The following is a 12,642-nucleotide window of genomic DNA, read 5'->3' on the forward strand; positions in this document are numbered from 1 at the left end:
TCCATCACCATCTTTGTACATGACATGATGTCTGTTCTAATGTCCCAAGTTGCTCAACAGCCCTCTTGTGTCTAACCTTTTCTTAGGTAAGTTTTAAGTTTAGCAATAAGGCCTTAGTCACCTCCGCTCTCCTATCAGTTCCTCTTTCCCCCTGACCTTTCACCTACCATCTACCTCCAACAGAACATCAGTGACCTTTGATTACAGTTACACATTTTACACCATTTCAAGTTCAATGTCAAAATCACATTTATAACCTTTTAGTTTCTCTGATTTAGCATTCATTTATAATTTTATAATAACCATTACTTATCAGTTACTCTTATAATCATAATGTGTTATTACAGACATTTCTGAAAAGAAACCAAGAATAATTCATTATTCTAATTATTTGACACCATGTTACAGTTACTTCTTTCACCTTTAAGTACTTCCATAAGTATAAGAGTAAGTGTAAATATTCTTATAATCAAATCAACATCAACCACTGGTTAAACCAATATTAATTATTGGTTTAATCATAAGTTATCATTATTAATTTAAGTATTTTACTCTGGGTTTTATCCAATTACTCAAAATGTCTAGATTTTATTCCTTAAACCTTTAGTGCTCAAAATGAGCAGTCTGAACTATTTTTAATCACTGCAGGCTGGAAACTTCCTCTTTTTTCAGGAAACCTGCTCTTCCTGTTTCATGACTCTCTTTCTGCCTGACTATGATTTTTTATGATTAAATAGAAAAAAGTAGAATTAAAGCAGGACACAATAACAACACACACAACCAGATTAATTTTATTACCGTCTGACTCTACTGTTGGGTCTTGATGTCACCTGTGTAATCAGTTTTAAAGATAACTTTATTTATTGTTATTATTAAACTAAAATCTCCAGCATGGGGAAGTGGGCTGAGCTCGACTTTTTCTCGACATCACATTTTTGCGGTTTAGTTAATATTCACCGTGAATCCAGATCCCATCACAAATTAAGCAGATAAATGCATCTACATTTTTCTCCGTAGTGACAAAAACCACTGACTGAGGCCCCAATAACTTTTAATAAATTAAATTAAGCGACTTCACTTAAATTAGCATCACTTCACACGCTGGGGTCCTGGTTCCCATCTGCAGAAAAATCTGCGCTAATTCATCAGTCAGTTGGATCTGTCTGATCCAAACAGATCAACTGAACTCTAAGTATTTTACGCTGCACAGTCCGGTGTGAGCTTTAAGGATTTTTTTTTTTTTTTAGCTTTTCCAAAACGGACAGATGTTACGTCTGCAGCTCTTCCAGAACGCCACTTTCCTGGGTAACGTGAACCCAGAAGCAGTGGCACAACTACACATTATTCAGGTGGATGCGAAAACATAAATTGGCGCCCCCCCATCCCCCTCTCCCCCAAAGGAAGGTTGAAGGAGAAAAAAAGGAGAAAAGTGGAAAACATACACTCGCTCTATCCCCCCCACACCCCCCGAGACGAAGTTACGTGAAGGGTAAAACTCGCTACATTTACCTCATAAAGTGCGCGAGGTGAAGGAGCGTAAGGCGCGCTGAAGTGTATGGGAAAACATAATCGGCGTGCTGCACCCTCCAGACGGGGTTTTGACGCCCCCTCTGGTGCTATGCCCCTATGCGTTGCATGCGCTGCATACCCACTTTTTGCGCCACTGCCCAGAAGGCTCCATTTGTTAAATCCGCTGGATGAGTTACTTCATTTATTTCCTCAAGATAAACTGCCGGCTCCTAAAATGGATTAACACAACGTTGCATTCTCTTTAGTTTTCTCTGATCTGTAATGGAGACTTGAATTTAACGCGCCATTTCTACCAAAGGTTTTGAATGCGCTTCCTAAGCAGACGCTCCAAAGCGTTATTTAACAATGAGGTGTTGTTTAATTTATTTCTAACATTGCATTTTCATACATTTATGCTAGGGGTGCACAAGTCTAGTTTTCAAATGTTAGGGGTGCACAAGTCTAGTTTTCAAGAGCTACATTTGCAACTTTAGATGCGTTCCTTCTCTAACACACCTGACTGATTAATTTTAAGCCTCTACAAAACTGAGTTGCTGCTGATGAGGGAAGTCAACCTTTTGTCTGGGGTGTGTTTTAGCAGGGATGCATCTAAGAGTTACATTCTGGAGGACTGAACCTGGCCACTCCTGATTTGTACCGTCAATGTGGCCCGTTGAGGGTGGCAGTGTTGTGGTACTCGAAGTTGGTCTTGGTCTTAAGACCGGTCTTAAGACCATTTTTTGATGGTCTCGGTCTCGTCTCGGACTCGACCGCATTTGGTCTCGGTCTTGTCTCGGTCTCGGGCGCTGAGGACTCGGCATTTTCTTTCAAGACCAGTCAAGACCGCAACTGTGAAAATATCACTAAACGTACAGCATTCTGTCCACTTTATTTGTTAACATTTTTGTTTTCAGTGGATGCAAAACGCACCGATTAAAATCCAAGCAACTATGTGTTTCTGTTACTCCCCCTCCCCTCCCCTTCCCACCTTTCACTCGCGCGTGGTGCTCCAGGACATGCGCAGTGGTTTCCTCTCAGCGGCAGAAAATGTTTGTCTAATCATCAGTAATATAATAGCGCTGCATAAATAGTAAGAAATCCGATGGCCACAGCTAACTCAGCAGCGCTTCGCTTTCACAGACGGTGGGGACAACGTCTAACTTTTTTCGTCACTTAGAAAAGTAGCTCAAAGAAGGTAAGCTCCGTTAACGTGATGTTATCAAAGCTAGCTGTACAGAAACACATGCATTGTGATGAAAAATGTTATCACTCACTGTGCTGAATTATTGTGCGGAGGTGTAGACTGACTTGTCGCATATATGGGACAACGCTATGTCCAAAAGTCTGCAATATAGTGAGGTGACATTCAGAAACAGTCGATTCTTCTCCACGGCTCTTTACTTATTAGATAGGACTGGAGTGTCGCTGAGAGCCGTTGTTCTATCAGATAGCCATACGCTGTCAGGTTAGCATACATGCATTAAGCATTAAGAAATCCGACTGTCAGAGGAGTTGTCAGTTCACCATACGTAGCAAGTTATCATGAACATAAGTCATTAAATTGTTTTCAATGATAACTATATAGATATACATGTGTTGTCATGGTTTCAAAGTGTATTTAAAGCAGGGTCTGGCTGCTGCTGGAGTCAGCTACAACACACGCCCGTGTAAAACTCACTTAACCGCTAAGTCAGGATGCCATACAACTGTTAATAACAAAGTGTATGACGATCTATGTCATGATTCTATGTTGTTGATTAAATAAAATCATATGGTAATGACGTGTCTGACAGATATAGCCGGTGTTCTATCACATAGCCATACGCTGTCAGAATAGCATACATGCAGTCAGTACCATGCCAGCGCATTAAGAAGTCCGACCGTCAGTGTAGTTGTCAGTATACGCAACAAGTTATGACGAAAATAAGTAATTAAATTGTTTATAATATGACATAATGTGATAACTAGATAGATATACATGCGTTGTCGTGGTTTCAAAGTGTGTTTAAAGCAGGTCTGGCTGCAGCTGGATGCCATACAACTGTTAATAACCAAGTGTATGATGATCTACGTCATGATTCTATGTTGCTGTTTAAATAAAATCATATGGTAATGACAGCGTATGCATGTCTGAGCTAAGGTATGACTATCTGACAACGTATGCTGATCTGACAGAACACCGTGAGTTCGTGCTAAGCGTATGACGATCTGACCTGACAGAACACCCGTTCTTTGTTCTTGTAATGCTCTGTGTACACTGCATCATTATTTAATTTTATTATGTACGTTAATATTTAAATTAACAAATAACTAAAACACAAAAATGAAAGAGCACGCAGAGCATGCACGTTCAAAGTGGCAGCTGTAATGTCTGCCATGGTGTCAGACTACCTGGCTTCATGTACTGGGATAGAGAGTGAAAACAGCCACGATGAGCGCCTTGTGCCTTCTGTTTGGTTAATTCTTGCTAGTTGCGCCTTGGTCAGTGTTCATGGTTGAGCGTTATTTACCGTCAGGGCATTGCCTCAATTGCTATGTTTAATGGTGCAACAGTGGTGGTTTCTTACATGAGCAATATGGGCAAATGCCCAGGGTGTTATGTTTTTAGGGATGGCACGAGACCATCACACTTTTTAGCACAGAAATTGAATATTTAATATTGGTAAAATGTATCAAGTATTTAATATCTAGGTGTTTTATGGTAATATGGATCTTTCAGATTAGTTTGAGAAGCAATTTCGATCATATTTTACATTTTATTGTGTCATGTAGCGCGGGCCGCTGGTCTTGGTCTTGACTCGGCCTCGACTTCCCTCGGTCTTGGTCTTGACTTGGTCTCGGACCCCAAAAGTCTTGGTCTTGTCTCGGTCTCGATACACTCTGGTCTTGGTCTTGTCTTGGTCTCGGGTTAGGTGGTCTTGAACACAACACTGGAGGGTGGCCAATATGCTGAAGTGGCCCTCGGTGAAATTGAGTTTGACACCCCTGGACCAGACAAAGTGCAGCCCGAAGACCCCTATGATGAACACAAACTTGGGACTTGGTGTTCCCTTGCCCGGACACGGGTCACCAGGGCCCCACTGTGGAGCCAGGCCTGGAGGTGGGGCATGATGGCGAGCACCTGGTGGCTGGGCTTTTACCCATGCAGCCTGGGTAAAAGCCCAGCCCAAAGCCCAAAAGAAGACCCACGTCTCCTCTTTGGTAATAGCCCAAAGAGGAGACGTGGGTCCCCCTTCCAATGGGCTCACCACCTGTCAGGGGGTGGTGGCAAAGGGGTCGGGTGCATTGTGCAATAGGCGGTAGCTGAGGGAGGGGACCCTGGCGGTCCGATCCTCAGTTGTAGAAGCTGGCTCTTGGGATGTGGAAAGTCACTTCTCTGGTGGGGAAGGAGCTGGAGCTAGTGTGTGAGGCTGAGAGGTTCCGGCTAGAAATAGTCGGTCTCGCCTCAACGCATGGCTCTGTTTCTGGAACCAGCCCCTTGAGAGGGGCTGGACATACTTCCACTCTGGATTTCCCCTTGGTGAGAGGCGCCGGGCAGGAGTGGGCATACTTGTTGCCCCCCATCTCAGCGCCTGTACATTGGGGTTTACCCCAGTGAGTGAGAGGGTAGTCTCCCTTCGCCTACAGGTGGCGGGACAGGTCCTGATTGTTGTTTGTGCTTACGGGCCGAACAGCAGTTCAGCTTACCCACCCTTCTTCAGCAGTTCAGCTTACCCACCCTTCTTGGAGTCCTTAGAGGGGGTACTGGAGAGTGCCCCTCCTGGGGATTCCCTTGTTCTGCTGGGGGACTTCAATGCTCACATGGGCAATGTCAGTGAGACCTGGAGGGGCATGGTTGGGAGGAACGCCCCCCCCCGATTCTGAACTCGAGTGGTGTTCTGTTGTTGGACTGATCGGATCTGCGGCCAGAGGCGCAAAAAGTGGGTATGCAGCGTATGCAACGCATAGAGTCTGGTCAGACCTGGCAGGCCTAAACGTGTTGTGAGGGTCTGCTGGGAACATCTGGCCAAGTCCCCTGTGAGGCGGAGCTTTATCTCCCATCTTCGGCAGAACTTCGAACACGTTCCGGGGGAAGTTGGAGACATTGAGTCTGAGTGGACCATGTTCCGTGCCTCCATTGCCAAGGCGGCTTATCTGAGCTATGGCCACAAGGTTGTTGGTGCCTGTCACGGCGGCAGCCCTCGAACCCATTGGTGGACACCTTCGGTGAGGGATGCTGTCAGGCTGAAGAAGGAGTCCTATCGGGCCTTTTTGGCCTGTGGGACTCCATAAGCAGCTGATGGGTATTGGCAGGCAAAGCGGCATGCTGCTCGGGTGGTTGCTGAGGCAAAAACTCGGGCGTGGGAGGAGTTTGGAGAGCCCATGGAGAACGACTTCCGTACAGCTGCGAGGCGATTCGGGTCCACCATCCGGCATCTCAGGAGGGGAAAGCAGTGCAGCACCAACACTGTTTATAGTGGGAAAGGTGTGCTGCTGACCTCAACTCGGGACGTTGTGGAATACGTCCACATTGGATGGAATACTTCGAAGACCTCCTCAATCCCACCAACATGCCTTCCATTGAGGAAGCTGAGCCCAACAACTCTGGGTCGGGCTCTCCAATCTCTGGGGACGAGGTCACCGAGGTGGTTAAAAAGCTCCTTGGTGGCAGGGCCCCAGGGGTGGATGAGATCGACCCGGAGTTCCTTAAGGCTCTGGATGCTGTAGGGTTGTGTTGGTTGACGCGGCTCTGCAACATTGCATGGACATCGGGGGCAGCTCCTCTGGATTGGCAGACTGGGGTGGTGGTCCCCCTGTTCAAAAATGGGGACCAGAGGGTGTGCTCCAATTATAGGGGGTCACACTCTTAAGTCTCCCTGGTAAGGTCTATTCAGGGGTCCTGGAGAGGAGGGTCCATCAGATAACCTCGGATTCAGGAAGAGCAGTATGGTTTTCGTCCTGGTCGTGGAACACTGGACCAGCTCTACACCCTCAGCAGGTCCTGGAGGGTGCTTGGGCGTTCACCCAACAGGTCTACATATGTTTTGTGGACTTGGAGAAGGCATTCGTCTGTGTCCCTCGGGGAGCCCTGTGGGGGGTTCTCCGGGAGTATGGGGTACCGGGCCCTATGATACGGGCTTTCAGGTCCCTGTATAACCGGTGTCAGAGTCTGGTCCGCATTGCTGGGACTAAGTCGGGCTTGTTTCCATTGAGAGTTGGACTCCGCCAGGGTTGCCCTTTGTCACCTGTTCTGTTCATTACTTTTATGGACAGAATTTCTAGGCGCAGCTGAGGTGTTGAGGGGATCCGTTTTGGTGGCCTTAGGATCGCATCTCTGCTTTTTTAAATAAAAGAAAAACTATACATTGAGAAAATGAGCAACATTTTAAAATCAAAAACTCTTTTTCCTGGTCAAAGTCTTTTCCAGTGTCCCATCAGATGACTTTTTGAAACAAACATAAACCCTAATTTGTCCTCCATTGCTGCTGTTGAGAACATCACTTGTGCGTCAGTTTTAAGGGCATATCAGAAACACGTAAATACGGACTCTAGACGGAACCTTTGTATTTGAGTGTGCAAATGCAATTAATTGCATTGAAATCATCGTGTTAAAATCTATGTAATTTATTAATCAAAATTAACAAGTTAAAAGTCCCAACCCTAATTATTATTAGTCAAATTAATCACACATAAAATTCCAGTCATCAGTTTCAAGTTCCCAGCATGCAGTTTGCAGATGTTGCTTGTGCATCATATTCATGTGCATACCAGAAAAACAATATAAAGGTCCCGATTTGAAACTTTTTTTAAAAAGTGATTGTTTAAAATTTTAAACAAGTTCAATTCTATGTAATTAAGTAATTGAAATTAACGAGTTAAAGTTCCAGCACTAAAATGCATACATCTGTGACAGCTGACCCTACACACAGACCTGAATGGTAATCATTTTGTTTGTTTATCCTTTACATCAGGGGTGTCAAACTCAATTTCACCGAGGGCCACTTCAGCATATTGGCCACCCTCAACGGGCCACATTGACGATACAAATCAGGAGTGCCCAGGTGCAGTCCTTCAGACTGCAACTTTTAGATGCATCCCTGCTAAAACACACCCCAGACAAAAGGTTGACTTCCCTCATTAGCAGTAACTCAGTTCTGTAGAGCCTTATGATGAGTAAATGATCCAGGTGTGTTAGAGAAGGAACGCATCTAAAGTTGCAGATGGTAGCTCTGGAAAACTAGACTTGGGCAACCCTAGCATAAAATGTATGAAAATACAATGTTAAAAATAAATTAAACACCTCATATTGTTAAATAACGCTTTGGAGCTTCTGGTTAGGAAGCGCATTACAAACCTTTGGTTGAAATGGTGCGTTAAATTCAAGTCTCCATTACAGACCAGAGAAAACTAAAGAGAATCTGAGGCGTAAAAAGTGGGTATGCAGCGTATGCAACGCATAGGGGCGCAGCACCAGAGGGGGCGCCGCACCGATTATGTTTTCCCATACACTTCAGCGCGCCTCACGCTCCTTCACCTCTGGCACATACATAACGAGGTACATTGTAGCGATTCTTACACTTCACGTATCGTCGCTCCTTCACCCTGACGTTCCTTCCTTGGGGTGGGGCGCCGATTTATGTTTTCGCATCCACCTGAATAATGTGTAGTTGCGCCACTGAAGAGAAGGCAACACTGTGTTAATCCATTTGAGGAGCCTGCAGTTTATCTTGAGGAAATGAATGATGATGCAGAAGTTAATTAGATTGTAACATAGCAGTTCGCTGCTCAACCACTGCGGACGTGGCTCCGCCGCTGCGAAGTAACTCATCCAGAAGATTTAACAAATGGAGCCTTGTTGGTTCACGTTACCCAGGAGAGCTGCGTTCTGGAGGAGCTGCAGACGTAACATCTGTCCGTTTCGGAGAAGCGAAACCACGCAAAAAAAATAAAATAAAATAAAAAATTACGGGAAAAGCTCACACCGGACCGTGCAGGGTAAAATACTCACAGAGTTCAGTTGATCTGTTTGGATCAGACAGATCCAACTGACTGATGAATTAGCGCAGATTTTTCTGCAGATGGGAACCAGGAGGAAGGTTCAGACCCCAGCGGGTGAAGTGATGCTAATTTAAGTGAAGTCCCTTAGTTTAATTTATTAAAAGTTATTGGGGCCTCAGTCAGTGGTTTTTGTCACTACGGAGAAAAATGTAGATGCATTTATCTGCTTAATTTGTGATGGGATCTGGATTCACGGTGAATATTAACTAAACCGCATAAAATGCGGCTAAATAGCCGATGTTAATATGATTGTAATTTCACGGGTAAAAATAGTACATGGCCGATTTTTTTATGTTGTCGGTCAAGATAATGGATAACAAAAAAAGTCTAGCGCAACCTGCCGCCCTGACACCAACTCACACACATCTTCATTCAGTCTTACTTGTAAATCGATGTTTCTTTTCTTGGACGTTTTGATGTTAGCTTGTCGATGTCTCAGTTTTATTCACTGGGAAAATCAATAAGCAGCTTGAGGTGACTCTGCTGCTCTCTAGTGGCGAGAAGCCGTAATGTTAGTTGGTAACAATCGGAATTCATTATGGGAGATGTAGTTTGTAGTCAATTCGTGCTCAAAACCTATTTTAAGTCAATCATGGGCCTATAAAACGCTGGAGGGGCCACATAAAATGACGTGGCGGGCCACATGTGGCCCGCGGGCCTTGAGTTTGACACATGTGCTTTACATTAATTTAGACATTAATTAGTGAATAGTTTAGATTTTTATTAAAAATTATTTTCATTAGTCTGACCTTTTAGTTAACTATTTGCAGTGCACACATTTAGTTAACTTTATTTGTCAGTTCTTTATATTTTTGTTAAAAGCAACAAATTAATTTATTTGTTTTGAGTTACCAGTTTCCTTTGGAGCTGCTGCTGGAGGGTCACAGAAGAGCTCCAGCTAATTGACATCCATATATGGCTGGCAAAACCTCCTCAGCGGGCCGTTCCATTTGTTTGCCAGGGGACGGGGAAATTTGGTTTTCTTTAGTTTAATATGACCATTTCTTTAATGTTTCTTCTATTTGGTAGTTTCAGTCTAATGTTTGTTTAATTTAAAGATTTGGTATTGTATTTGCTTAAGTTTTTGCATGTTTAAATTACCCCTTGTGTGTCAGCAGTGGTCTGATCAGCCACTATTTATTGATAAATCATGTTAAAATTTTGCTTTGATTCATTCATGCATGTTTGAGAAATTCTTTAATCTCCATGGTCCATCTTTTGCACCATTCAGTTGTACAAAACAGCTGGGTGGACCTAGCATCACTTTTGAGGACATAGCTCCTCCTTGGAGCTGTAGTTTCCAAGCTTCTGCATTACAGAGCAACCTCTCATATCCCCCTCTCAGCTCCTTGAGACTAGCCAGCAACACTTGGTGGAACTGTCCATCTGTTAAGCTCGTTTTAGGAGCTGCCCCTCAGGTAAAAACGTCATTAAAAGGGTTTTATCCCCGTCCACCGTCAGTAATGACTTCCTCACGGTGGAGTTTCAGAAAGAGGAGGAATTTTTTAAAGAGACAGAGGCCAATTTCAAGTTCAATTAGGAAGTCAAACTTCTTTTAAGTTATATATTGCATTTTTTATAACAGAAGGTAACATAGTTTCTTGATTGTGCTATATCACTATATGCCTGAAAAAATGTACAATACTGCCTTTCCTTTTAAGAGATCAGTGTGGATTCTTTATTCCGCCCCATAACACCAGTACCCACTCCAACAAGGTCACACTCCTCTAAGTGTACCTTCACTATGAAGTGTTTTATAAGCCTCATGTTTGTAATTTCAGATAATACACACGGAAAGGTTTTATTGAGCATGACATTGCAAAAGTGTATTTCTGAAACAGGAGGTAACCAGTACAAATGGTAGATGGAGGGGGGGGGGGGGGTGTTGTTGACGAGGTCAGGGTCAGCACCAACACAGGCTTTGTGTTTTCTGTTTGAGCAGCTATTGTTTTCCTTCACCGAGCACAACGCAGCAGGTCCACTGGAGTTTCATTTCCAATTCAAACACTGTATCCCTCTCCTGCTAAGATGAATACATTCTCATCATAGTGTGCAGTTGTTAAAAAAGCATCAGAGTGGTTTCTGTGTGTAAGGAGCATGGTGACAGGTGTGTTCAAACATAATTCCACAGAGGTGCCCCCCAAACACTTGCTGCATGCTGTAATCCCCGCTGATTTTCCTGAGTCTTACACAATCTGCTCCTTGTTCAAAGTCTGTTGGAAAATGAAAGTCTTACCTGTGGTTCTTTTAATGTCTTTCCAAGATTGCTTGATTTCACCTGAGTTTCCACACTAAGAAATAATCCTGTAAATTTACAGTAATCTACTGACAGCTATAGATGCCAGGAGTTTACTGTAAATGTACAGTGGCTGTACCATAATTAATCCTGCCAGTAAATTACTGTCAATGCAAGTACGCTATAGATCCTGTGAAAGAACGGAAGACTTCTGGTGTCTATAGCTGCCAGTAGATTACTGTTTATTAAAAAATGGTAAACTATGGGCGTCTATAGCTGCCAGTAGTTTACTTTTTTTTTTTAATAAACGGTAATTTACCGTTTAAAAAAAAGAATCTGGAAAAAAAAACTGGCCTCTGTAGCTACTGTTTACTGGAAAGTTACATGTTCAATCCTGTAATTATATTTTAAAGAGGTTTTCTGTAAGCAAATACTATAATGACGCCAACACACTGCAGATGTAGTACTGCCAACAGGGTTTATTAGAAATAAGAGCAAGCTGCTATTCCTGACACTGCAGTTCACACCTCTAACAAACCGTTACACTCAACTGAATGCTAACATACACAGAACTCTCCCCTCGTCCGTTGTTCTGTCAGATCAGCATCGGTCCTCCCGCTCTCTTGATCCCCCGCCCCCATGACAGGTCTATCACATGTGAGTGGAAGTCAGCAGAGTCAGACAGGGGAAGCCCATTATGTGTAGAGGGCTACACATAATAAGGATCACAACGCAACTTACAACAAATACATACAACCATATGGACCCCAGCAGAACTAAAACACAGAATCGTTAACATACTACGGTGGTGGACAGGTGCAAACGCGCAGCAAACACGAGAAAAACAAATACAACAAAGAAAAGACACAAACAAATAAGACCACAACCACAAAAAAAAGAGATGCAAATATATATAAAAATAAAAACTGAAAACGGAAGTGTTCCTGACCACTAGAGCAGTTGTGTCCGAATTCAGGGTCAGCATCCTTTCAAGCTTATTCTTTCATGGGCTTGAGAAACGACCTGGTCTATGGAAGAGGAGTCCTTCGAAGGCAGAGAGCATTGCAGAGAGAAGCTGTATCTTCAGCTAGCTGCCTAACCTCCACCTCGGCGTTATGTTGCTTAGCAACTGTGACAACATGATTTAAACAATGTTTGTAGGCGAGAATGTAGATGTATGAGGGGCCGTTTAGGACAAAATTTACGTTTTGTCTCTCACACACTACCAAAAACTCTCGCACACTCAAAAAAATTACGTTTTGTCTCTCACACACTACCAAAAACTCTCGCATACTCCAAAAAAATAGCCTCGCACACTCAAAAAAATTACGTTTTGTCTCTCACACACTACCAAAAACTCTCGCATACTCCAAAAAAGTAGCCACGCACACTCAAAAAAATTACGTTTCGTCTCTCACACACTACCAAAAACTCTCGCACACTCAAAAAAATTACGTTTTGTCTCTCACACACTACCAAAAACTCTCGCATACTCCAAAAAAATAGCCTCGCATACTCAAAAAAATTACGTTTTGTCTCTCACACACTACCAAAAACTCTCGCATACTCCAAAAAATAGCCACGCACACTCAAAAAAATTACGTTTTGTCTCTCACACACAAACGTTAACTTTCTCGCTCACACACACTACTACCAGCTCGCTCACATACACTGTACTAACAGCTCGCACATTCACAAACGTTAACTTTCTCGCACACACACTATCAGCTCGCTCACATACACTGTACTAACAGCTCGCACATTCACAAACATTAACTTTCACATACACTACCAGCTCGCTCACATACACTGTACTAACAGCTCGCACATTCACAAACGTTAACTTTCTCGCACACACA

The sequence above is a fragment of the Poecilia mexicana genome, unplaced genomic scaffold, assembly GCF_051168715.1.
Source record: "Poecilia mexicana isolate PSO_F unplaced genomic scaffold, ASM5116871v1 scaffold_5, whole genome shotgun sequence".
NCBI classification, from domain to species: Eukaryota; Metazoa; Chordata; class Actinopteri; order Cyprinodontiformes; family Poeciliidae; genus Poecilia; species Poecilia mexicana.